Source organism: Crinia signifera, chromosome 1, assembly GCF_055691185.1.
Source record: "Crinia signifera chromosome 1, ASM5569118v1, whole genome shotgun sequence".
Lineage (NCBI taxonomy): Eukaryota > Metazoa > Chordata > Amphibia > Anura > Myobatrachidae > Crinia > Crinia signifera.
The window spans coordinates 443,105,112-443,131,319 of record NC_139217.1 but is presented as its reverse complement, the minus strand read 5'-3'; the positions used below and the strand labels follow the sequence as shown (position 1 = coordinate 443,131,319).

The 26,208-nt window shown below is 43.6% G+C and overlaps 1 long non-coding RNA gene across 1 annotated transcript in view; it reads right to left on the bottom strand.

Annotated features, from left to right (window-relative positions):
- The window catches only part of LOC146020613 (uncharacterized), a 110,087-nt gene that overhangs the window by 64,527 nt on the left and 19,352 nt on the right, over positions 1-26,208 (bottom strand). Inside the window, exon 2 of the long non-coding RNA XR_014450817.1 lies at positions 7,731-7,938. This is a non-coding gene — a long non-coding RNA (uncharacterized LOC146020613). The remainder of the gene's footprint in view (positions 1-7,730; positions 7,939-26,208) is intronic.

The window sequence follows — 26,208 nt, the reverse complement described above, 5'->3', positions numbered from 1 at the left end:
GTGGTTTATTCCATAAGTACAAGAGTTATAACAGCGGTCCCGACAGCTGTTTCAACTGGGTCCTACCAGTCTTCATCAGGGGCCCCTGATGAAGACTGGTAGGACCCAATTGAAACAGCTGTCGGGACCGCTGTTATAACTCTTGTACTTATGGAATAAACCACATCTTTTTTCTTCACTATTCGTGTGCCGGTTTGGACTCCTTCCACAGTGGGGGGGTAAGTGTACTATATATATATATATATATATATATATATATATATATTAGCCTATTGATGAGAGTGCCAAACAAACCTACATCTATCTATCTATCTATATTTAAATACTGTCCACCATATGTCGGCACTCCGCATGAATAAGCAATTTTCCAGTGCACTGTCTGTTACCATCTGCATATCACTCCAAATTCAGAGGCACTCAGACATAAATAAAGTTTCCAACACGGTACTTTCACAACACCATAGCTGTATTTAAAAAGCCAAGTGCTTTTGAGGAATACACCTCTTCATCAGGGCACAGCATTGCTGTGCCCTGATGAAGAGGTGTATTCCTCGAAAACACTTAACATATAGGTATTATCTCTGAGCCAGAGCCGGCCCTAACCTAAATGATGCCCTAGACAAGATTTTGGTTGGTGCCCCCTAGCACCACTGCTAGTTCCGCCTCTGACCCTGCTCCCCTTTCCCAGCACCATCAACCCTCGGCATAGCAGTTATCATTTTGGTGCTCCTACCCGCAATATTTTAAATAGAAACAGTGCACACATTCGGTACGCAGCCCAAACAGGGGTGTGTTCTTTCTGGGAAGGGGCATGGCCACCCAATAGTACCCCCAATTCAAATTATGCCACACAGTAGTGCAACTTTATTCACATTATATCATGCGACGGTGTCCCTTATTTACATTACATCACAGAGTAGTACCACTTTACCTTATATTCATTACTCCTCACATTATTCACATTATATCCTTAGAAAAAAAATCCTGAGAAAATATTGTATTTTAAGCACCTCCATGGCCACACTGCAACCCAGCACAAAGCAGTGTGTGCTGGGCAGAGGAGAAGAGCTGCAGCTGCTGCTGTCACTTAAGGGGAGGGGGCCCCCACTGGGCCCTTCCATCAGACTTTGGCCTGGGTAATTTGTACCCCCTACCCCTTTCTCTCGGCACCCCTGATAATACCACGCAGGAATGCCCCTTACACATGACATACATTATTAATGTCCTTATAAACATAATGCCCCTTACACATTATGCCAACCTTTATTAATGCCCTTCATACACATAATTACACACATAATGCCGCTTACACATATGTTGCCAATTATTAATGCCGTTATACACATGACACACATAATGCCCATTACACATATTTTGCACATTATTAATGCCCTTATACACATGACACACATAATGCCTGTTACACATGTCGCACATTATTAATGCATTTATACATGACACACATAATGCCCATTACACATATGCCAAACACTATTGCACAACCAACCCATCCACAGACAGCACTCTTACAGCCGCTAACACTGTGACCTCTGCCTCTGCTTGGATACAGATGTTTCCTCATACATCTTGCCTCAATAGGCCATGCAGCTCCTGGGCAGTTCTGCTAATATTGGGTGCCTTTGCTGAAAATTCATCTTATTTGCATTGTTATGTGACCATCACACACAAGGAGCTTCCAATGATTAAAATGATATGCGGCATGCCTATATTCTGTGTGCGACTGTGGCTGTACCTGCATACGGAATGCTATGTTACAGTGATTTCCATGAATACACTATTTCATATGCAGATACAGCCTCACTCACACACAGAATATAGGCATGCTACATATCATTTTAATCAGCAGCAGCTGCTGGTGCCTCTAGGCATTCCAAACGCCCTAGGCATTTGCCTAGTTTGCCTATGCCTACTAGGCTCTGCTCTGAGCCTATGGCGGGGTCCAGCAGAATCAGGTGGCACTCAAACAGCTTTGGTGTCAACGTATATTGCATAGCACACAAATTACATATTATGTTGTTCTTTAATTCCTTAGGTTATTTTGGTCCGTCAGTACTAGCTGTTCCTATACTATTGCAATATTGTGATTGATGGAGAAAATATTTTTCAACAATTCATCCATTTAAAGATAAAAATTATGCCACATGCTTTTGAGGAAGGTGGTCGCTCCAACAAAACAGCTGTCGGGCAAATGGACAGGTAACATGATTACTTTGGCTGCTTTACATCATAAGGACTGTGAAAAGTAACGTTCATGAAACCCATCAGGCTTTCTGATTCCCTTACCTCCTTCAAGTGCTCCCTCAAAACCCACTTCTTCCAACTAGCCTATGCCTCCTCCTCCTAACCTCTTTCGCTCCTCCTATCCTGACTACCCTACTCCTCCATCCGTTCCCACTTATCCTATTGTTTTTCGTTCGTCCACCCACCTCCTTTTAGTCTGATAACTCAACCTACCTCTTTACCTCACCAGCGCTCCTGCCCTGTTCTTCCCTTCCTCTACTTCATCTTCAGTCTCCTCAACAATTCCGACACCTACTTCAGAACTGATGCTGATTTCAGTTCTACCCAGCTATACTTCTTTTTATGCTGTATTTTATCAACACACCCTGTACGTTACCTTGAAATTTGTTTTTTTTGTTTGCTATGTACGGCGCTGCGGACACTTTGTGGCGCCTTATAAATATACAAACTACTACTACTTCATGTTTTGAAAATTACTTTATAATATGCTGTTACCTCTTTGGATATTTTTCCCTTTGTAATGTCTTTCTGCCATTTCATCTTGGATGTCATCTTGCCACCTCAAACTCAACATTTCCAAAACAGAATTAATTATATTCCCACAAGCCAAGAGTAGTTACCAATGGCGCTACAGGTGTGAAATGGTATGTCCCTGTGTGTCCTTCTCCTTGAAAAAGACTGCAGCAGCAGTCTAAAATGCGTTTGGAGTGAGGATTGTTTTATGTGACTTGGACTTTACCTTGTATTCCAGATATCAGCGGTCCTATCCCGGGTATCACCTTTCTTTATCTGTGTTTACTGAGGACTGAAATTTTATTTCTAGTTCTCCACCATCCACGGTAACATGCCCTGTGGTTCACTCACTTTCCAGTTCTGTATGCTTTATTGTCTTATAAATGGTATCACACTATATGCAATTCTTAATTTCTTTTGGGGCACGCCATACAATTATCCATTATAGAGTGTGGTAGATCCTCCTGCATATTCCACATGAGACGGGGTATCCATCTGTTTGAAAGATTTGAGCTTTAAGGCAGAGAAGAGGAGCGTACTTTCACAAGGAAGGGCTTATGGTATTTACCCCACACTTTTGTTATTCTATGTTTGGGAGAAGAGGAACGCACCCCATCATACAGGTACGTACCATTTCACACCTGTAGCACCAGTGGAGGGAACAACCACCTGTATTTGTTTTCAATTTATTTCTCAGTGGTGCTGGGGTCTCCACATTTGGATGTACCCACCACAAGCAGCTACAAGCAGACCTTTACAATAGACTCTCTGTACCTTATTTCAAGAGTAGTAACCAACCCGATGTTTCTATCACTGTTGAGAACACAACAATCAATTCTACTCCACAAGCTCGCTGCCTAGGGGTCATCCTCGACTCTGAACTGTTCTTTATTCATCACATTCACATTCAATCTGTCTCTAAATCATGTTACTTGCATCTAAAAAACATATCCAAAATTCGTCCATACTTTACACAAGACACTGCAAAAACTCTAATCCATGCACTCATCACTCATTGCACATTGATTATTGCAATATCCTCGCAGAATGGGGTCGGTGAGTCTGTTCTTGGGAAGACCGGTAAGGTCTTCCCAAGAACAGACTCACTGACCCCATTCTGTGAGGATGATCTTCCTGGCTAGACATTCAACATCTGCTGATCCACTCTGTCAGTCCCTCCATTGGTTGCCTGTTTATTATCCTGTGGTGGAGGTGCTGTGTCAAGAAGTAAACTCAGAAGATGTGAGATGAGTCATTTGGAAGTTTAACACTTTTCCAAATGGGGAGTAACACAAGTTTGATAAAGATTTAAACATTAATGTTTCCAAATTGTTTATAAATAAAGATTTGCCTGAACACTTGTGCTATTAAAACTATAATGTTAATCTAGAATGTAAAAAAGCATATTACGGTCATCATCATCAACTATAAAATGTTTTTGCACTTCAGAAACTAGAGTTTTTCGCAGACCACTAGGTTTGTTTCCTAATAATAATTGTAGTATTGTCATTATGGTTTTGCCAAACCTATCCTTAAGTGTTTTGGTTTTGGTTTTGTATCTAAACTTGTTACAAATGTATAAAAACAGTTAAAAACATGTAATTTGGACCTGTTCTGTTCCCTCAGTCTCACATCCCTTACATTATTTCCAGTATTATGTGGCCCTTCAAATCACAACTACCATGCAATCCAACATATGTTTTTTAGATCTGAGACCTGTACTTGGCAGGATGGCCCTAACCAAGGCAACCTGTAACATAATGATATTCTGATGTGTAACCTGTGCACTAGGACTTAACGTATTTGGTCTCAGTCAGCTTCTCATTTGAAAACAAGGTTTGTTCTCCTTGTGTAATAAATCATATGGTTTTGGCTAATAGAGCTGTTAACCTCTATGTGTATTCTTATATGTGGTTATGGTCTGTGCATACTGTGTGTGTTTTTGTTTCTCTACTTGCATGCTGCAGAGAACACAATATCTGCTTTTTATAAATAGAATAATAATTTTATTTTATACAATATTGATTAAAGTTTGACAATATTCACAGTCCACACCCATTCACCCCCACCCTCGGGCACTCAGCACAACCTGGCATTTGCTGCTGATTGGGACCTGCCACTGACCACACCCCCCTGGATGCTCAGCGCAGCTGAGCACTCGCTGCTTCCCTGGACACTTAGCACAGCCTGGCACCTGAATGTGCTTGCTCCGCCACCCATACCTGCACACTGCACATAGGTGTGTGCCAGCGGAATTGGGCCCAACACTAAAAAGCACCCGCAATGTACCGCTGATGGGTCCTTATCCAACAGATTGAACCGGCAGTGGTTCAATCTGTAGGGTCCACCCAATGCACACAGGACCTTGCATCGGGTCGGAGGGGATGTCAAACACATCTAATTTGGGCTGATTTCTCAGCCCGATCCGTTGGGATCTGGTGAAAATATCCCAAATTGTACTAGTGTATTATAAAGATTTTGCTTTACAGTGCAGCTATAAGTTACACCTGGCAACAGTGAAGCATGGTAAGATTGATACATGGCCACTCCAATTGCTTATAATATTCTGCCTACGTCTTACCTACCAAGCACATCTTTGTACAGTAGTAGGTGGCCACAGGCAGCTAGCACAAAAATGATTGAAATTGCTTGAATCTGCCAGTACTCTAACTGTGACATGGAGCCAAACTGAATTGCGCAGGCAACTGTTTGCGGATATTTGGATCCCCCCAGGCGTTATTGGTGGATTTCTACAAAGTAGTAAGGGCAATAGTGTCACAGCTATTTAACTGACAATGGGCCAGATGTCTTGAAAATTGATACAGTGGCTAAACACCACCAACCAACAAGCTCCTAACTGACATTTTTCAAACACAGCCTGTGACATGCATTTAGGAGCTGATTGGCTGGTACTTTATCTCTCTCCACTTTCTCACTTTTCACTTTACATCCGGCTTAGTAAGTCTACACTTTTGACCTGCATCAGTTCCTTTTGTCCTAAAGATGTAGTAGGAATCTGTAGACTTTTAAAAGAATTGCAGTTCAAAAAGTCTCAATGGAATATTTAATTTCAGGGATTATATCGAGAAGTTAAATGGTTAAGTTTAGTGGTCTATAATAAAATAGATACGTATGTGCACTTGTACTCTTTAGGTTTAACACATCGCCCCCATTGTCTATTTTTGTGCTTTAAACAGCATCAGTGCATGCTTTTGGCAAAGCAATGTTTTAGCAGAGCACGAGCAACTGGAAAATAAATAGAATAGGGGCAAAGATGAAGATGTCCATTAATTTTTAAAACTCATATATTGTATTAATAATTAAATGATTTGCAAACATGTAATCCAGCCTTAGGGCACTGATGTCTTTAATGCTGTTAAGAAGTTTGTTAACAGTACTAAAAGCTCTTATTAATCTTCAGGTATGTATTTTTACTTGCACTTGTAACATGACTAGTCTACTGAAATCAAGCAAAAAAACTGAATTTCACAACGAGTTAATCAAAAAGTTTACCGTATCCCGAAAGTTTACTGTATTCTGAAATTTAACTTTATCCTTAAATTGTACTGTATCCAAAAAGTTTACTATAGATGTAGCAGCTCCCATTGGAGCTGCTCCTGGCGATAGAATCGCCATTTGCCAGCCGCTGCCAGCCGAAGGAAGGGGGCGCGCATGCACAAGACGCTCACGCGACCTCTGCAACACTGCCACAGCCCACCCCACTTGCCCCACAGCTCCCCCAATCCCTGCCGTCAGGGGCGGATTGGGAATGAAAACCAGCCCGGGAAATATCTTGAAGCAGCCCATATACGGGGCAAAGGAGGCAGTTGCGCGCCGCAGGCGCGCCCAAATTTTTTTGGGGTGTGGCCTAGCGGCAAGGGGGTGTGGCCTATTTCAACAAGGTCACGCCCCATTTTCGCTGCTGTGGGGGCATGGCTAGTGGCTCTCTGAGCTGCTGGCTATGTCCCCAGCCCCTCAGGCTGCAGAATAGGCGCATGCGCACAGCGTCTATTCTGTAGCCTGAGGGGCTGTGGAGAAAGAGACGGGGGGGGGGTGACAGGGGGTCTCCCAACTGTCCCCCCCCCTGCCGTGGGACACTAAGTATGGGCCACCTCCCTTAAACACATTATGCACCATAACAACAGGGCCCTTTTTTCTATCGAAAAACATGTACACCTTATGCCACACAGTATGAGCCAATATTCACATTATGACACATGGAATGATCCAAAATTCACAAAATGCCACACAGAATGAGTTAAAAAAATAACATTATGCAGCACCCTATGAGACAAAAATCACATTATGCCAAACAGTATGAGCTAAAGTTCACATTATGCAATGGAATGAGAAGACACAGGGTGAGACGGGGTTGGTGATGAAGGGTGAGAAGGGGGTGACGAGGGGTGAGAGTAGAATGGCAGGTTGAAGAGGATGCAGGGAGGGAGGGGGGACGGAGGGTGGCGTACAGTGCTGGGAGGGGAGATGGCTGAGGACGAAGGGAGGGAGGACCTACGCAGAGTGGCACAGGACGCAGAGTGTGAGGGGGGCATGGTGGCACAGAATGCAGAGTAGGAGGGGGAACGTAGAGGATGCAGGGAGGGGAGTCTCAAAGTGGTGGAGGATGCAGGGAGGGGAGACGCAGAGTGGCGTAGGTTGCATGATGGCAGAAGATACAGGGAGGGGGGACGCAGGGTGGCGTAGAATGTGGGGTGGTGGAGGATTCAGGTAGGATGGGGGGAAGCAGGGTGGCGGGGGAAGCAGGGTGGCGTATATATATATATATATATATATATATATATATATACACATACACACACATATATAGAGACAGAACAATTAGTGGCACACACTCGGACTTCCACAGCACAGCATGAAACACAAGGAGTTAACCAACGTCTCAGAGGTTAATCCATTGTCAAGGTGAGAACAATGCATATCACAAAAGCACTTACATTTATACCAGTGGACCGGAACCGAGTCTCGCTCTGTTTGTCTTTGTGTTTCTCTCTTTGCATGTCTCTGAACAGTACTTCCTGGTTGGTCACGTGGTGCTGCCGTGGCAGCTGAACTCACACGCAACTCCATTGGAGAATCCTGTTGCTAGGCGACAGCGGGGTTAGGGTAACTACAGACGCTAGAGCAGGACCCGGAGAGAATCACCTACAATCAAAATACCAATAAGTTATGAGGTCCAGAATTAATCTGTCAACGTTTCAAAGATTTAATGGATATGCTTCTTCATCAGGACGTAAAAACATACATACATACATACATACATACATACATACAACATATTTATACATACCCTCCAGTGCAAATCCCTGACTCCCGCATGCGCACCACGGACCAGGCGGGTGAAGTCAATAGCACGCGCCTGTGCGTTCACCTGACCCGCCGTGACCACGCCGTTGCTATGGAGATACCTATTAAGAGCACTTTACTCCCGTGTAACAGGCTGAAGCAAATAACATAAAAAAGCACCATTTACGTGTCAGCAATATTCATCTCTCATAGTGCTCTTCTGCCAGCAATCACATTAGTCATATTATACACAAGGCTGAACATAATTCCAACGTACAATTTCTCTTGTCAATGTTTTAGCACTCTCCACTTTATCTCAATGTGTGTACTCGTTGCAATACAAAGCTCCTCATGCAGGGAAGATCACATTTAAAGAACCCTCAAAGGCTCCATACTAAAAAGCATACCTTCTAATATATAGCAAATACATCTGTTGAATGAACAGTTCCCACATAAAAAAAAATGAATCACATATACCCTAGACCTATATCAACAGGCAATAAGGCAAATAACCACACAACGGCGGTAATCCGTTATCAACGTTTAAAATGTATTGCATTTTTCTTCAGGATATACAAAGAACAAAAACTTACATACCTTTATAGATAAGTACATACTTATTCGCCGAGGAGGTGACGTCATCACCTCCTCGGCGAATGGGCGGATACACAGTTCCGTTCCCAGCACGCTGAACCCCCTGTATGTACTTATCTATAAAGGTATGTAAGTTTTTGTTCTTTGTATATCCTGAAGAGAAATGCAATACATTTCAAACATTGATAATGGATTACCGCCGTTGTGTGGTCGTCTGAGTACCGCACCTATTGCCTGTATTATACCCCCTTGTGAAGGCACCAGCTGCAAGCCGCAATTTGTTTTTGGGAGTGCCGAGCCTCTGCACTATATATATATATACATATACACATATATATATATATACACACATATATATATATATATATATATATATATATATATATATACACACATATATATATATATATATATATATATATATATATATATATACACACACACATATATATATATATACACATATATATATATATATATATACACACTATATATATATATATATATATATATATATATTACATACATACATACACTAGTCTACTTCACTGAGGGCTGTGGCCACACATTATTTCTTCCATTTCTTGCATATTTAATTACCCTCCTGGAGTGGCCGCCCCCTCATCTGCTGACTGACATCTGCTGACTGACTTTGCTGCCAGCCTGGCTGCCTGCTTCTTCCGCCGCCGCCTTCTATCGGATCCAGCCCAGCGGCGCAAACTAGTCCTGCGCGCTGCTGCTGGATCACGTGGGCAGCGTCAGCACAGCCATATCACCCGGACCGCGGGAGCAGCTGCGTGCGCGCGCATGCGCACCAGCCCTCCCGCGGCCATTTCAACTGTGGTAGCACTCGAGGCCGGCCGCGGCCATCTTGGATCAGGGCAAAATGCACGAAGATGCCGCGGCCGGCCCTGTAAAGGAGGGAGGGCGGCCTTTTACCCTCCAAATATGCCGGCCCACCGGGAAACAGCCCGGTTTCCCGGTAGGCCAATCCGCCCCTGCCTGCCGTCGTTCTGATGGGAACGCGCATGCGTGTGAGACGCTCGTGCATCCACCTCAGATGGAGCACCTGTCCGCCAGCCTGTGCCAGCTCAGGAGATCTGGTGATTCCTCAGGCTGGCTGGGAGGTGCTCCATCTGTATATACCATCGGTATTGGAAGCACACATACCCATGGTAATCCAAAAATGTAATTTCATTGCATTTCTCAATATAATCATCAACAAAATCAGTAAAGAATATATCAATAAAATAAAGTACTCATTTGGTTTCGGATGCTTAAGAAAAATGTTGATAAAGCGTGATCAAACATAACTGTAGTGGTAAGAAAGACATTCTTACGTGTGCGTCTCTTCTTTAGGTTGTCAGCTATGAACCATACAAAACCTACTCTTGCAAATGTTCGAAGGCTATTACAAGCGGTGACCTACATATCAAGACAACATCTACACTAAAAGCTTGTATCTGATCCTCTAGGGTTTTCAAACACAACAAAGCACAGCCAGGATTCTAGAGGGCTTAATGCAAGGTATTACTGGCAGAGCAGTCCTGAGCCGCACTTATAACTCTAATTACAATTAGTAGTATATAAGTATTTGCTCATTTCCTGTCTATAGGTTCAAAAGATCTAACTTTTAACAAGTCTATCTTTGTATCTCTGCGAGGCCACCACACACTGCTAAATTCTCAGGACTTTACAAGTAACCCGACACCTCATGTTACAATCATTTCCGCAGAGCAATTGTTTTATTTCTGAAATAAGCCCGAGCCCGGTCCTTGATCCATGAAACATTTGATAATGCCGTTTTACCCTTCTCCACCTGTTTAATGTTTCTCCTCCTCCCTCCGTCTACCTTTTCCACACAACAAGACAATTCTGAGTGTGTGCCATTTAGGTGACACCAAGTCTGTGAATCTTAAAGAGTAGAGCCAATTAACATAAAACGAAATCAACAGAGTCTCTATGGAGTCGTGTTTCCCCCTCGCACAGAAAGCCAAGCACGGAGAATAGCTAGCTTTAGAACGAGCATTTGAATGAGGACACTTTGTCTGTGAATAGAAACCCTACATTCTTTGTTATTTTAACAAGCTGTGTCTGTTCTCCCTGATAGAAATTGTATGGAAGAAGATTAAATTAAGTAGTTTTTATGTTATTTCAAAGCAGTTGTGCATTTTTCAAAAGATCACCTTACTTGGCCATGTAATAAACTCTTGTTTTACTATAATACTGCAGTATATTGTATCAGCACCAGCGGCTAACAGTAGAGTTAAGGACGCGGAGGAGTTTTATTGTTCTTCGGAAGAGGGGTTTACAACATTTTTCAAAAGGGAAAATAGTTTAAACTGATGGGTTTTCTCTTCATTATGAAAGAAAAACATAAAAAGTTCTATGGCCAAATGATATGAACGGAAGTTGCCATATGGCTAGTTTGATGGCACATGGTCCCTGGGTCGACAATGCCTAGGTTGTCAGACACTAAGTTGACCAATAATGGTTGACAGTGACTAGGTTGACACCTGGAGATGGTCGACATACCATAGGTTGGCATTAGCAGAAGGTCTACACAAGCTTAAGCTCGACATGGTCATGGTTGACACTCAAAAGGTTGACACAAGTTTTTCCACTTTTTTTGTGTCGGCCAACTTGGTTCATACTTTACTATAAACTATACAAAAGAGACTATACACTATACAGGCTTACCATGAAAATATATATGTGTTGTAAATAGCTATTTAAGATATATTTAATAAGCAGATGTCCCTGAATCATTTTAAAAGTGGTCCATGCAAAAATTTAATGGTATTAGATCACAATAATAAATCACTAATGCTATAGATATATCACCCACCAAGGGATCTCTATGGGAGTTAGGAAATGATCATATATTCAGCGTAATTACTATGATATGGTAAAACTGTATTGCAGATGTCAAAGTCATAGGTCAGCCTGGAGTTAGTTCATGTTCCGGCACTTACAACTTCCTTGAGGCACCATCACCAGACTAGCGGGGCGCCGTAGTCACATCAGACATTTGTCCCCATTACTAACACCACCGGGACCTCCAAGTATACCCAGTCCAACGATCTACACTTTCTCTCTTCCCCCTATTCATGAATATTTGATAGTACAGCTACAGTATGATTGTAATTGACTCTGCTACATCATTATATTTGTGTAACTTATTAAGTGAAGTGTTTGATTATATCACTGACTGACAGTCATTTTCCAAGGGATTCAGACACATTGTAACTGATGATCTTCACTACACATGTCTGCAGATACAAGGAGTAGAGCATAGCACCATTATCTATCTAACAATCCTGACCATTACCCATTGGGTTGGTAGTACACTCGGCACACAGCAGCCAACCCGCTTCTAGCTAGAGGGCCGGTCATCAACTTCATCATCATTGTCATAATGCTGCCATGATGATAGGCCTAGTTTTATGTGCAGGCCTGGGGTTGTAGTATCACCTGCCCTATCATTAATTTGCCTTTGGTAGTCAAATGAAGTTTAATTGAACAGTGCCTTCCTTGGCCAAGTATAAAGGCCTTTATCATGTAGTAAAGTAGATGGACAAAAAAACAAAAACAAAAAACAAGGACCACCTACAGATGTAGGCATGCTCTTCCATCCATCAAATGAATCCCCCTGACTGCACCTTGTTTCCTCCCACCTGTATGGTTTCCATATTGTAACCTACTGAAATGTTAGCCAAGTGGTTAGTGATAGGAAATATGGTCAAATCAGGCCAACTTTCCAGTCATGCACATCTTCAGCACATGCCGGGGACCATTTTTGCACTGGGTGTCACTTACTGCTAATACAGATAGATGAAATGCATGTGTTTGTTATAGAATAATGGCTACACACTGCCCATTGGCTACTTGAGAAGAAACAGTAACATAACATAGTAGCTGAGGTTGAAAAAATACATATCTCCCATCAAGTTCAACCTTTTTTTGTTGTTTCAGATCTAACTAAGGTGTATATAGCCTAGCTGTGATACCCCCCTGTAGTGTACAGTAATCTACCTATTCTAGCTTTGGACTAAATACAGATTATGGGTTGTACCTGTCAGTATTCAGAGACTTACCTCCGTTTTTGGTTTCGGTGGTCTCCCCGCCAGGCATGTGCTGTCCTTGTGACGCCGGAGTACAGTGGCAGCTAGGAAGCAGAGTCCGGGTACTGGGTCATGGCATGTTGCAGCCACTATTGAGAAGTCCGGCATAGCAGGTGCACGCTACGCCGGGAGGCTGGGTAGTTCATGGATGTGTCCTGGTTCCACATGTGTCTCCTGTACAGGGAGACGCCATGTTGGAGACGAAGATTGCCCAATTGCTGCTCAGGGCAATTGGTGCAGTCTCCCTTTTAAAAAGGGTTCAGCCCTCAGGCACCTTGCCAGTGCTTCAGGTTTTAAAATGGATCTGGCAGTGCTTCACCTTCCTGAGCCTGCAGTCTTCACCACCACGGTTCCTGAGTCTACAGCCTTAAAGTCGAAGTATCCTTATATTGCCTTAAAGCTGTAGTCCTGTGGTAACAGCCTTCAAGACACAGTTTTACTACAGACTTCATAGCCACAGTTCTTAAGTCTATAGTTAAAGCCACAATGTTCTTCTACAGTTAAAGATGCAGTGTTCTTTTACAGTTAAAGCCGCAGTGTTCTTCTAAAGTTAAAGCTGCAGTGTTCTTCTACAGTTAAAGCCACAGTGTTATTCTACAGTTAAAGATGCAGTGTTCTTTTACAGTTAAAGCTGCAGTGTTCTTTTAAAGTTAAAGTCACAGTGTTCTTCTACAGTTAAAGATGCAGTGTTTAGTTACAGTTAAAGCCGCAGTGTTATTCTACAGTTAAAGATGCAGTGTTCTTTTACAGTTAAAGCCGCAGTGTTATTCTAAAGTTAAAGCTGCAGTGTTCTTCTACAGTTAAAGATGCAGTGTTCTTCTACAGTTTAAAGCCACAATGATCTTCTACAGTTAAAGCCGAATGATCTTCTACAGTTAAAGCCACAGTGTTCTGCTACAGGTAAAGCTGCAGTGTTTAGTTACAGTTAAAGCCACAGTGTTCTTCTACAATCTTCAAACCACAGTCTTTATTATTATTACTACAGTCTTCAAAGCTACAGTTCTCGAGTCTACAGCTTAAAGTCACAGTTCTGGTTTTACAATCTTCAAGCCCCAGTTGTTATTGTTACTACCTTTAAGCTACAGTTTTTTGTTTCTTCAACTCCACAGCTACTGTCTTGGGTCCTATAATATTTAATCACAGTCTTCCTTTCCTCAGCATCAAAGTCATTGTCTTCAGCTACAGTCTTCTACAGTTTCTCGAGTCTTCTTCAGTCACTTCAGTAAAATACTGTATTTTACAGTTTGGGACTTCATCTAATACTTACAAGTCTTAACAGTTACCAAGTGCTTTTATTTATCCCATATATCCTATATGCTTTATCTCATATTGCACTCTTTGAATGAACTGTATTGTAAAATCTTCATTAAATCTACTGAATAGTTTATTTAGTGTTCTCCATCTTCTTACAAGTGATACATCCTCTGGGATACTTCATTCTAAGGGTGCATACACACTGTACAATTTTTTTGACCAATTTGGTTGAAAGACATTTCCAGTGTCCTGGAATAAAGATTTTGACAAAATATATTGACGACAGACGAAAGAAGAAAGATCTAGCTACAGTTTATAGGCTCTTTTTGAAAGATATTCTAATTGAGCTGCACGCACAGTTGACGAACAATCTTGATGAACATTTGGCGGGTATGCACATCATCATTCATTGTTTGTTTGTTGACAATATCTTTTGTCAACATCTTTCCTCCAGGACACTGGGTTCAATGGAAATGTCTTTCAATCAAATTGGTCAAAAAAATTGTACAGTGTGTATGCACCTTAACACTCCATGAGAAATCATTATACACAGTCACCCAGCTTCCAGCATAGTTTGGATATCGCTCCCTAGCGACACACCATTTGCCAGTTCCCCTACCCAAGCCTAGCTTGATAGTACCCCTGGATGTTTTTGTTTTTCCAGTAAATGTTTGTCCAACCTTATTTTGAATGTATTTAATGTGTCTACACATACTGCCTCCTCCGCAAGGGAGTTCCATACCCTTACTGCCCTAACCATAAAGAAGCCTTTCCTCCTAATGGTACAGAATCTATTTCCCTCCAGTCTAAATAATTGTCCCTGTGTGTTGTAGCCTTGGAAGCCCAACATCGATCAAGATTGATTCTTTCTGTGTTTTTTTTTTTTGTAACATCTAAATATGCCCCAAAGTGTTTGGGAATCGGTTGAAAGGTGTACAGTGTCTAGGTAGACAGTCAATAGGTCAACACCAAAAGGTCAATAGGTTGACACCAAAATGTCGACATGCAATAGGTCAACACAGACAAAAGGCTGACATGCAATATGTCGACATGGGCATTACACATAAAAAAGTCGACATGGGTTATTTAAAAAAAAATTGAGGACGTTTCTATACTTTACCATATATGTGAATTATAATTGGGAATGGTAAAGTGTGCAGAGGGAAGTGCCAGCAGAGCGAGGCACCAGGCCTGAAACATGGCAAGCAAAGTGAGCCATGCAAGGGTACACACTACACTAATTGGGGGTCCATGTCAACAGGTGTTGTCATTGACTCAAAAACTGTGAAAAACTGAAGTCAACCATGTCGATCTTTTTCTTGTGTACCTTTTGTTGTCAACCTCTTGACTGTCTACCTAAACACTGTAGACCTTTCAATCCACACACATCGGGGTAAATTATTTAAGATGGGAGTTCTATTGAATATAGGATGCTGCCCATAGCAACCAATCAAATTCTACTTCTTATTTATGTAGCATCTTCACAGGCAAACGCGGAGGGGGGGGGGGGGGGAGTTATGGTTGCCCAGAATCCCCCCTTCTCTTGGCAAGTGCCTTGAATTATGACACTATCATTGGTATCTAATATGATCAGTAGAGCTGCCACCACATCATGCAGTGAGACAGAACAGAGCTTTTGCACATGCCCAGTGTACCAGCTTCTTCTACCACATTTACTGTACAGTATGTGTGGATCTGAGCCCTTAAACATCACAATGTACCAGAGAGTAGCTGCCAGGAGGAAGAGACTGGAGCCTTACCATGAGGTGGAAGATTGTGAGCTTAAAAAGTGCAGTACTGGTTCTATCATGTTTGTGTATTTATTTATTTATTATATGTTTAACCTTTCTCCTGACCACTTATCTTTTTAAAATGTTTGAATCAGCCTATACTATAGACCATCTGTACTGTTAAATATTAATACTCTATTTCAGCGGTTCTCAAACTGTGGGTCCTGACCCCAAAGTGGGTCCCAGCCTTCTAAGTACGGGGCCGTGTCTCCATGTTGCTGACCATCAGGCTGATGACTTTTCTAATCTCAGTCAGTGATTTAATGAGTCTGAGAAACCTGTTTGCTGGGGTCCTGTAAATTATTTTTATTGTCTGACGGGGTCCCAGAGCAAAATAGTTTGAGGACCCCTGCTCTATTCCATACAGTATCCAGTTTGCCACTGATCTTCTAGAAGACAAAAGATAGAATCTGAACGGTTGCTATGGGCAACATCCTAATCTTCAATAAAACTCCCTTCTTAGTAAATGTAGCCCACAGTGTTGCATGCCTCGGTGATGTCACTAGTTCCTATTAAATTGATATTCGATGTTCTAAGCCTATGCTCTGAATATTATTTAAGTACATAAAATGCCTCCACTATGGACCTTATTCTGATTGACTCGCAAGGCTGTGAATTTTGCCCCCCCCCCTCGCATGCAGGACCCCACACACTGCTGCGAATGGATATTTTACATTATCATCCATTCGCAGACGGGGAGAAATCATTCGATGGTCGGCAACCATCGACTGATTTCTCCAGCGCTCGCAGTTCAGATACATCTATATAGTGACTCTAAACTGCGGGCGGCCTGTGCAAGGACAAGGCGGGAAGCTGACATCCGGTGATGACAGCTGCTCACCCCCCGCATGTTTGTCACAGCCTCATTAGCCCGAGAACAGCCAGTGTTCCTCCATGAAATGCTGGGCATTTCTATATGCTAATGAGGCTCCACAGCACCCCTGCCTTCTCCGCCCCCCCCGGTGAACCGAATGCACCCGGTGAACCGAATGTTCACTGTGGGCGCACGCACCCTTTGTCTGCACATGCGATGAAACGCGCCCGCGCTATAGCAGATGAAAAACATCACACGGAGGACCGAAGAGATCAGAATAAGGTCCAAAGTGTACAGTAGCTGACGGATACAATGTAAGGAAAAAATGCATATTTTGCAAAACAGTAGCATTTAGTCCTATTTAAATAATATTTCCCCAAGCTGGAGATAATTGTCGGTATCATCTTTTCCCTAAATAGATGTCTGACTGTGGATTGCTGATTGTTGCTGCATATTAATTTGCTTCAAATGAAAACACATTTTAGAACCATAACAGCACTTGTGATTAGTACACGGGACATCTGCAAAGATAATTAAATATCTAGAGGTCGCCGGTAGCGCGTGCGGTAACATTTTCTGATATATTCTGTAAACAGCCGCCATTATTAGAATATTGGGGGTGGTATATTTAAGTTGTCAGAACAGGGGGAAAAAAATCTCCCGGTGTCAGCGTGTTGGGAGAGCTGAAAAGCAGGTGTCACATTATATTGGACGGGGAAAGCACAGAATTGGCTCCATTGTCTGTTTCGCAGGAGACAAAGAGGCCATCTTTAGGAAAGACAGGGAAGATTATAGTGTCATGTTATAAATGTAGAGTACGTGTTCTTTACCTTTGTTCAAGAACAAAATAGATGAAAATAATAAGACAGGATACTAAGGCACTGCAGAAAGTAGTGATGTTGACAATACATTACATATATATAGATATAGAAAGGTACAGAATATACTGTTTACATACTGTATTTATATTTAGTGTTTGTCTAGCTACGATCTACAGATTATCAGCTCAGAGGTAACTTTCGTCTCATTGTGAGCTTCACGCAATTCTCATGCCATGATGATTTTCCTTTTGACCGATTATTTGCAACTGCCGATGTGCAAAAGGTTTGAAGGGCCCCCTATTTAGCAACTGATGGTGATAAATGTATGTAAAACATATTACTTAAGCAGTAAAGATAGGCCCTCTTCTGCTCTGGGCCCCATAGCAGCTGCACCCGTTGCACTTATGTTAGTTACGCCCTTGTGAACACACCCTTGTTGCATGCAAATGGGGTCAAATGGTGTAAGAAATATGGTAGCACTGTTGGGCGGCAGGGCAAATGCCAGAAAGGCCCAGACATGTAGGACCAGTCTGGTCACACGGTGCTGGGTATCAGCACTTACTTTTTACTCTCTTTACACCTGCCTGTCAGTATTTGGCATACAGATAAATGGTGGCATGCTGAGGCCCCTTCTGCTATGGCTGTACCCCCCTAATCATGCACATGTGCACCTCCCTCACACATGTGGCTGTAATCTACCGCCCCCTTGGCCCCTGCTCCCCTTTCCTTGATAACTTTGCTGCGTGGCTTCCACACTTTCTTGCCTCTGACCTCCCCTCTATCATCCTCGGTGACTTTAACATTCCTATTGACATCAATAATGCTGCCTCCTCTAACCTTCTTGACCTTACCACCTCCTTTGGACTTTCTCAATGGACCTCCACCCCCACTCATAATCTCGGACACTCCCTTGACCTAGTCTTCACCCACCATTGTAATCTCTCTGATTTCTCTAATTCTTCCTTCCCACTCTCTGACCACAATCTGCTCTCTTTCACCCTCTCATCCTCCCCTCTCCCCTCATTGCCCAGACCCACAGTCACCAGACGTAACCTCGGATCTCTTGACCCCACTGTCCTGTCTTCCCTGGAGACTTTCCTCTCTCCTCTCTCAACCATGATTTGCCCCAACCAGGCTGCCTCTTTCTATTACTCTTCTCTCACCTCTGCTCTCGACTCTGTAGCCCCCCTCCACACTGCTCCCCTTCGACGCTCTAAACCACAACCCTGGCACAACAAAATAACTAGATTCTTGCAAAAATGTGCACGCTCTGCTGAACGCCTCTGGAGGAAATCTCACACTCTGGAAGACTTCCTCCATTTCAAGTTTATTCTCTCCTCCTACAGCGCTGCTCTCTCCTATACCAAACAATCTTTCTTCAAATCTCTCATCTCTTCCCATTCCTTCAATCTCCGACGTCTCTTTGATACTTTCAACACTCTACTTCGCCCTGCACCACCCCTCCTCCCTTCATCCCTCACTGCCACTGACTTTGCCTCCTTCTTCCTCTCTAAAATTGAGGTAATCCGACATGATATCTCCTTCCATACCCCCTCTGCTGCCCACCCACCCCAATCATCCTCCCCTACCAACTACCCCACTCTGTCATCCTTCTGCCCTACTACAGCTGAGGAAGTCCGCTCCCTCATCTCATCCTCCCCCCCCTCTACCTGTCCCTTGGACCCTCTCCCCTCCCGTCTCCTCAGTTCCCTCTCCCCCACTGGCTGCTCCCACCTTGCTCACCTCTTTAACCTATCTCTTTCTACTGGCATCTTTCCCTCACCCTTCAAACACGCTCTGGTCTCGCCTATTCTTAAAAACCTAACCTGGACCCTTTATCTCCCACAAGCTACCGCCCTATCTCTCTTCACCCATTTGCCTCTAAAATACTAGAACGGCTGGTTTACAGGCGTCTCACCAGCTACCTGTCTGACCACTCCATCCTAGATCCCCTTCAATCTGGCTTTCGCCCACTTCACTCCACTGAGACTGCCCTAGTGAAAGTCACCAATGACCTGCTGTCAGCCAAATCCAAGGGTCACTTCTCCCTGCTTATCCTTTTGGACCTATCTGCTGCCTTTGACACTGTGGATCACCCTCTCCTCCTCCACACACTCCAAAACATTGGCCTCTCTGGCACAGTCTTCAACTGGTTTTCCTCTTACCTCTTCAACCGTTCCTTCTCAGTCTCTGCCTCTGGCTCTACCTCACCACCTTCTATCCTTCCTGTCGGGGTCCCTCAGGGTTCCGTCCTTGGCCCCATTCTGTTCTCTCTGTACACTTTCTCTCTGGGTGCACTCATTAACTCCTTTGGATTCCAATATCACCTCTATGCAGATGACACCCAAATCTACCTCTCCTCTCCTGATCTGTCCCCCACTGTTTTCTCTCAAGTTACCAACTGCCTCGCTGCCATCTCTATCTGGATGTCTGAGCGATTTCTGAAGCTGAATATGGACAAAACCGAACTTATTATCTTTCCCCCACCCAGAGCTATGCCCCCTACTAATATCTCTATCACTGTTAACAACACCATCATCTCCCCTGTTCCCCAACTCCGCTGCCTGGGTGTCACTCTTGACTCCTCCCTCTCCTTTGCACCCCACATCCAAGCCCTGGCCCATTCTTGCCGGTTCCAGTTACGCAACATTGCTCGCATCAGGCCCTTTCTCTCACAGAGTGCAACTAAGCTGATCATCCACTCATTAGTCATCTCACGGCTTGACTACTGTAATGCTCTTCTCACCGGCCTCGCTCAATCCCAACTAACTCCTCTCCAATATGTCCTCAATGCTGCAGCCAGGCTTATCTTCCTCTCCCGCCGCTCTAACTCTGCTACTCCCCTTCAACAAAATCTGCACTGGCTTCCATTCCCCTACAGAATCCTCTTCAAACACCTCACACTCACATACAGGGCCATCTCTAATTCCATTGCTCCATATATCTCTAACCTCATCTCCATTCATACACCCTCCCGCCCTCTACGGTCAGCTGATGACTGTCGTCTCTCCTCCACCCTGATCACTGCTTCCCATGCTAGAGTACAGGACTTTGCCCGTGCTGCACCCCTTCAGTGGAACGCACTCCCTCGCTCCATTAGACTCTCCCCGACCTTGCAAAGCTTCAAACGGGCACTGAAGACTCACCTATTCATCAAAGCGTACCCTTCCACTGCATAAACCAGCTGGTTCTCCGACCCCTTGCCTGTTTACATCCTGCTATCTAACCACCACCCCCTCGCTTGCACCTCTTGTAATCTGTCTGTCTCCCCTTCCTACTAGATTGTAAACTCCTCCGAGTAGGGCCCTCTTCCCTCCTGTTGTCAAAGCCCACTTCTCTTCACATTTCACTCACAGCTCTCCTTTACTCCAACACTCAGTGACCATCTTCATACTCATCTCCATCATTGGCCTCAAGCCTCTAGTTGTATGTTGATTGGGTCCTCACTACTTACATTTAAGCTGTAATGTGTATTGAACTGTGGTGCTCTTTATTTGTACTGTATTTTTGTTATTTATTCAATGTTATGCCAAGTTTTGTCTCCCTGTATTGTTCCTTTGTACGGCGCTGCGAAACACTTGTGGCGCCTTATAAATAAAATTATAATAATAATAATAACATGCATATGGATGCGCTAGAGCAACCTCATGGACCAAGATGACTGGGAGGGGGCTAGCAGTGAATGCAGAAATGGTCCGTTCAGTTTTGGTTGTAGTATGAGAATAGTCAATGATCTGGCCACTGCTAAGTCTAAAGGGCACTACTCACATCTGATTCTTCTAGATCTCTCTGCTGCCTTTGACTCTGTGGACCACTCTCTTCTCATGAAAACACTACAATCTTGGTTCTCATCCTTCAGTACCTATCTAATTGCTCTTCCACTGTTCGTTTCTCTGATTCTACATCCTCTTTACTAACTCTGTCAGTTGGAGTACCACAAGGCTCAGGCTTAAGTCCTCTGCTTTTCTTAATATATAACTCTTCTCTTGGCAAACTAATCAACTCTTTCTGGTGTTGGTATCATCTGTACACTGTTGATACTCCAATATATCTATTCTCCCCTGAATTGTCACCATCAGTATTACTCTGTGTCTCTAAATGCCTTTTCTGCCATTTCATCTTGGATGTCCTCTCACCACCTCAAACTGAACATTTCCAAAACAGAATTAATTATATTCCCACCAGCCAAGAGTAGTTACCAACCTGATATCTCTATCACTGTTGAAAACACAACAATCAATCCTACGCCACAAGCTCGCTGCCTAGGGGTCATCCTCGACTCTGAACTGTCCTTTATTCCTCACATTCTCTGTCTCTAAATCATGTTACATGCGTCTAAAAACATGTCCAAAATTCATCCGTGCCTTATACAAGACACTGCAAAAACTCTAATCCATGCACTCATTATCTCACGCATTGATTATTGCAATGGTCTCCTTATCCTAAGAAAAGACTCTCACCACTGCAAGGCTGATCTTCCTGGCTAGATGTTTGACCTCTGCTGATCCGCTCTGCCAGTCCCTCCATTGGTTGCCTGTATATTACCGCATTCAATATAAAATACTTCTATTCACATACAAGGCCATTACTCTGACTACACCAACTTATATCTGTTCACTTATCTAAAAATACATCCCCACTGACCTCTCCGCTCTGAACAAGATCTGCGTCTCTCATCCACACTCATTACCTATTCCCACTTACACTTGCAGGATTTTGTTGGACAGCACCCACCTTATGGAATGCCCTTCCACTGACATTAGGGGGGAAATTTACGAATACAAAAAATCGTATACGGATCTGTTTCAGCCGTATGCAAAGTCGTGTTCCGGAGGGGAATTTACAAAGTAGTCAAATACAACTGCTTTATACGGCCGATTATACAAATTCGTATAGCCAGTCTGCACAGATCAGTCAGATCCGTGCAGGCTGCAGTGTGTAAAAAAAAAATAGAAAAAATTTAAATAAAAAACCAGCGTGGGGTCCCCCTCACAGCCGTAACCAGCACCAGGCTGAAAGAGCCGGGGCCGGTAATAAAAAATCAGGAAATCCGACAAATAGGGGTTCCCCGATTTTTTTAAAACCAGCCCCAGGCTCCAGGTCCGGGGCTGGTTCCCAAAATATGGGGGACAAAATGAATAGGGGCCCCCCCGTATTTTAAGACCCAGCCCCAGGCCAAACCAGCCAGCAGGGTAATGTCACAGCTGGGGGACACTTATTATATAAGGTCCCGCGGCCAAAACATTAACCCTACCAACCAGTCAGCCTGGTCAGGGGTCCTGGGGGAGTGGGGACCCCCCCCCCCAATAAAGGGGTCCCCCCCTCCAGGACTTACCTGACCAGGCTGAAGCCTGGTGCTATCCTCGATGCCCCTGGGCAGTGGGCATCGAGCTGATTCAGTGTAAAAAAAAAAGAATAATCTATTGTTTAATACTGTGGAACTATGAGTCCCAGCAAGCCTCCCCCGCAAGCTGGGACTTGGAGAACCACAAGTCCCAGCATGCTGGGCATTACAGGGCCCGCTGACACTTGTAGTTTCACAGTGTAAAAAATAGTCAAATAAACACACTGACACATGAAAAATAAAACTTTAATACATCCAAAGCCCATACATATTGATACTTACCTATCTTGAGCCCGTCAGTAGGTCCCTGGGTCCGGGGTCCGGGGCTCCATGGTCCAGGGTCCGGTGCCTTGGTTCCTGGCACCAAGGCCCCGGACCCCGGACTCTGCAGCCCCGGACCCAGAAACCAAGGCACCGGACCCTGGACCATGGACCCCTATTCATTTTGTCCCCGTATTTTGGGAACCAGACCCCTATTTGTCGGATTTCCTGATTTTTTTTATTACCAGCCCAGGCTCTTTCAGCCTGGCGCTGGTTACGGCTGAGGGGGGGGACCCCATGCCGGTTTTTTCAATAGTTTTTTTTTTTTCATTTTAATTTTTTTTAACACTGAAGGCTGCAAATACGACAGGAAAATAAAGTGTATTGGTACTTGTGTATTATCTGGGCGCCCGATTTTTTTCATTGGGTCGGAAAAATCGTGTCGATCGCATCGCATACAACGAAATCGCATGCGATGCGATGCGATTGACGCGGTTTTTCCATAGGGATCAATGTTAAATGGTCCCAAATGGTCCCTGAGACCCGATTTCACATTAGGGTCAATGTTAAATGCCCGCCAGGCCCCCTCCTTGTTTGTATGCCGCCTCATTGTTAACGCCGCCCCACCATCAACGCCAACCCGAAGCGTGGCGAGCACAGCGAGCCCGCGAGGGGCGGCGGTACGCATCCTCCGACCTTTTCATACCCCCACTATCCACGTCGGCATGGAGTTGATTTTACATAGTTTGGCGAGCGCAGCGAGCCACCGAGCCCGAAGCGTGGCGAGCGGACGAGGAATACGAGCCTAAAGCATGGCGAAGGCACGCGAAATACATGTTAAGTAATCCGAGTGCGCTCTCCACAGTTCAGGCTCGTAGTCCGCGTCCACTCGCCAAGCTTTGGGCTCGGTGGCTCGCTACGCTCGCCACACTATAGAAAATCAACTTGGATAGTGGGGGTATGAAAACGTCAGAGGACGCGTACCGCCGCCCCTCACAGGCTCGCTGTGCTCGCCACGCTTTGGTTTGGCGTTGATGGTGGGGTGGCGTTAACAATGAGGGGGCATTTGGCCTAATACACCTAATGGGGGGGGGGGGCCTGGGGGGCATTTAACATTGCCCCTAATGTGAAATCAGGTCTCAGGGACCATTTGGGACCATTTAACATTGATTCCTATGGAAAAATCACGTCGGTCGCATCGCATTGCATGCCTTAAGTTAAGGCATGTAATTAACTATATCAGGCGCCCAGATAATACACAAGTACGGGTGTATTTTCCTGTCGTATTTGCCCAGCCATTCGGCCGCTTAGTAAATTAGATTCTTTTGAATGGTGATTTCTGTCTTATTCTATCGATGGTGTATTCATTCGTATTTGTAAATACGAATGTCCCATCAATACGAATACGAAAATTCTTATTTTTGGCATAGTAAATGCCAAAAATACGAATACGCCAAAAATCGTATATGAAATATGAAATATGAAAATACGATTTTTTTCCCCACTAATTTTTCTTAGTAAATTTCCCCCTAAGACTCTACTCTAGCCTCCAAGCTTTCAAGCTTTCCCTGAAAACTCACCTCTTCAGGCAGCTTATCATATTCCAGAACCCCCACACAACCTCCAGTAGCAGTCATATCTAATTGCATCCCATCAGGACTGTCTTGTATTCTGGTGGGACTGCCAGGCTATGGAATTCTATCCTTATGTATCCTTATGTATCCCTCCTATTATCCCTATAGATTGTAAGCTTGCGAGCAGGGCCCTCATACCTCTATGTCAGTTTGTTTCTACCCAGTTTGTTTAATCACTGTTGTTTCCAAAAGCCTAACGGAATATGCTGCGCTATATAAAAAAACTGTAAATAAATAAATAAACATGTTGATTGATTATGGGCCGGGACACCTTAACAATATAAAATGCCTTGTGTAAAGCTAGGCCCCTGTCCACTTAATCACAAAAATAAATAATAGAAAAAACATCTACCCATACTGTGGTCTTGTACAGTCTCTCCACATGCTTCAATACATAGAATGATTGTCAGCATTTTGATTGGTAGATAGCTCCAGCTATCCTCCAATCACCAAGCTGATAGGTATTCTGTGTATTGGTGCAGCCTGGAGGCTGGTAGAGAATGTTGCCTGTGAGCTCTGATATTAAAGATATATTTTTCTATGTGCTATTATCATGTAGCATAACACTACACAATGATATAAGTGTGTGCTTTTATCGTGTAGCGTTAGGGACCACCAGTATCAGAGTCTTGTTTAGTCCTGATGGCTTAAACCATATCTTTTCAAATATATGCAACTGATATCATTTCATTTTCTATTATCATGCAGCATTCAATGGGGTGTTTCGGTGTGCTGGGGGGAAAAACTTTTTTCCCAGAATCCTCTGTCTTTCTCCCAAGAAGCTCTGCTGGTACCAGGATGGGGTGAACTGGCTTAGCCTACTTCTGTTGAAAAGCCCTTAGAATCATGGGCCTTTGGCATCTGCCCGCTGTTTCTACACTGTACATTTAGATGACCCTGGTTATGGTGAAAATATCTTACAGCATGAGAAATAAATAAAGAATACAACAGTAAGGTTTACATCAGGCATTCCCAACCTCGGTACTTCAGTGATTTCCAGGGGGAAGTGACTTAATACTGTAAGTCCCTATTTAACCATCTGCGCTGAAGCTTGGATATCACTTAAACTTGCACTCTTTGTGTGCCTTGAGAACCAAGGTTGTGAATCACTGGTTTACACAGACATACAGTAACATCTGCAATATTCAGCTATTCCATAAAATACCATAATTAAAAAATGACTGACATGACTTTCACTATTTTTTTATGAAAAATATAAGAAATTCACAAGCAAAAATTATAATTGGAAATCGTACAATTTGCTTTTAAATACAGGATCAGAAATGCAATTGTCCTTCCAATGTACAGTAAAATTGATTCTGTTTCTTCATATATTTCTGTTGAAAGTCATTTAAATGGTTTAAACTGACACCCCTAAAGTGGTGTATACCAAACAGGTGTGTACCAAGATTTTAGCAACACTGAGATATTAACTTGGCTAAATGGAAGAGGGTACTCTTTACCTAGAACGGCGCCCATCGCGGTGATCGCGA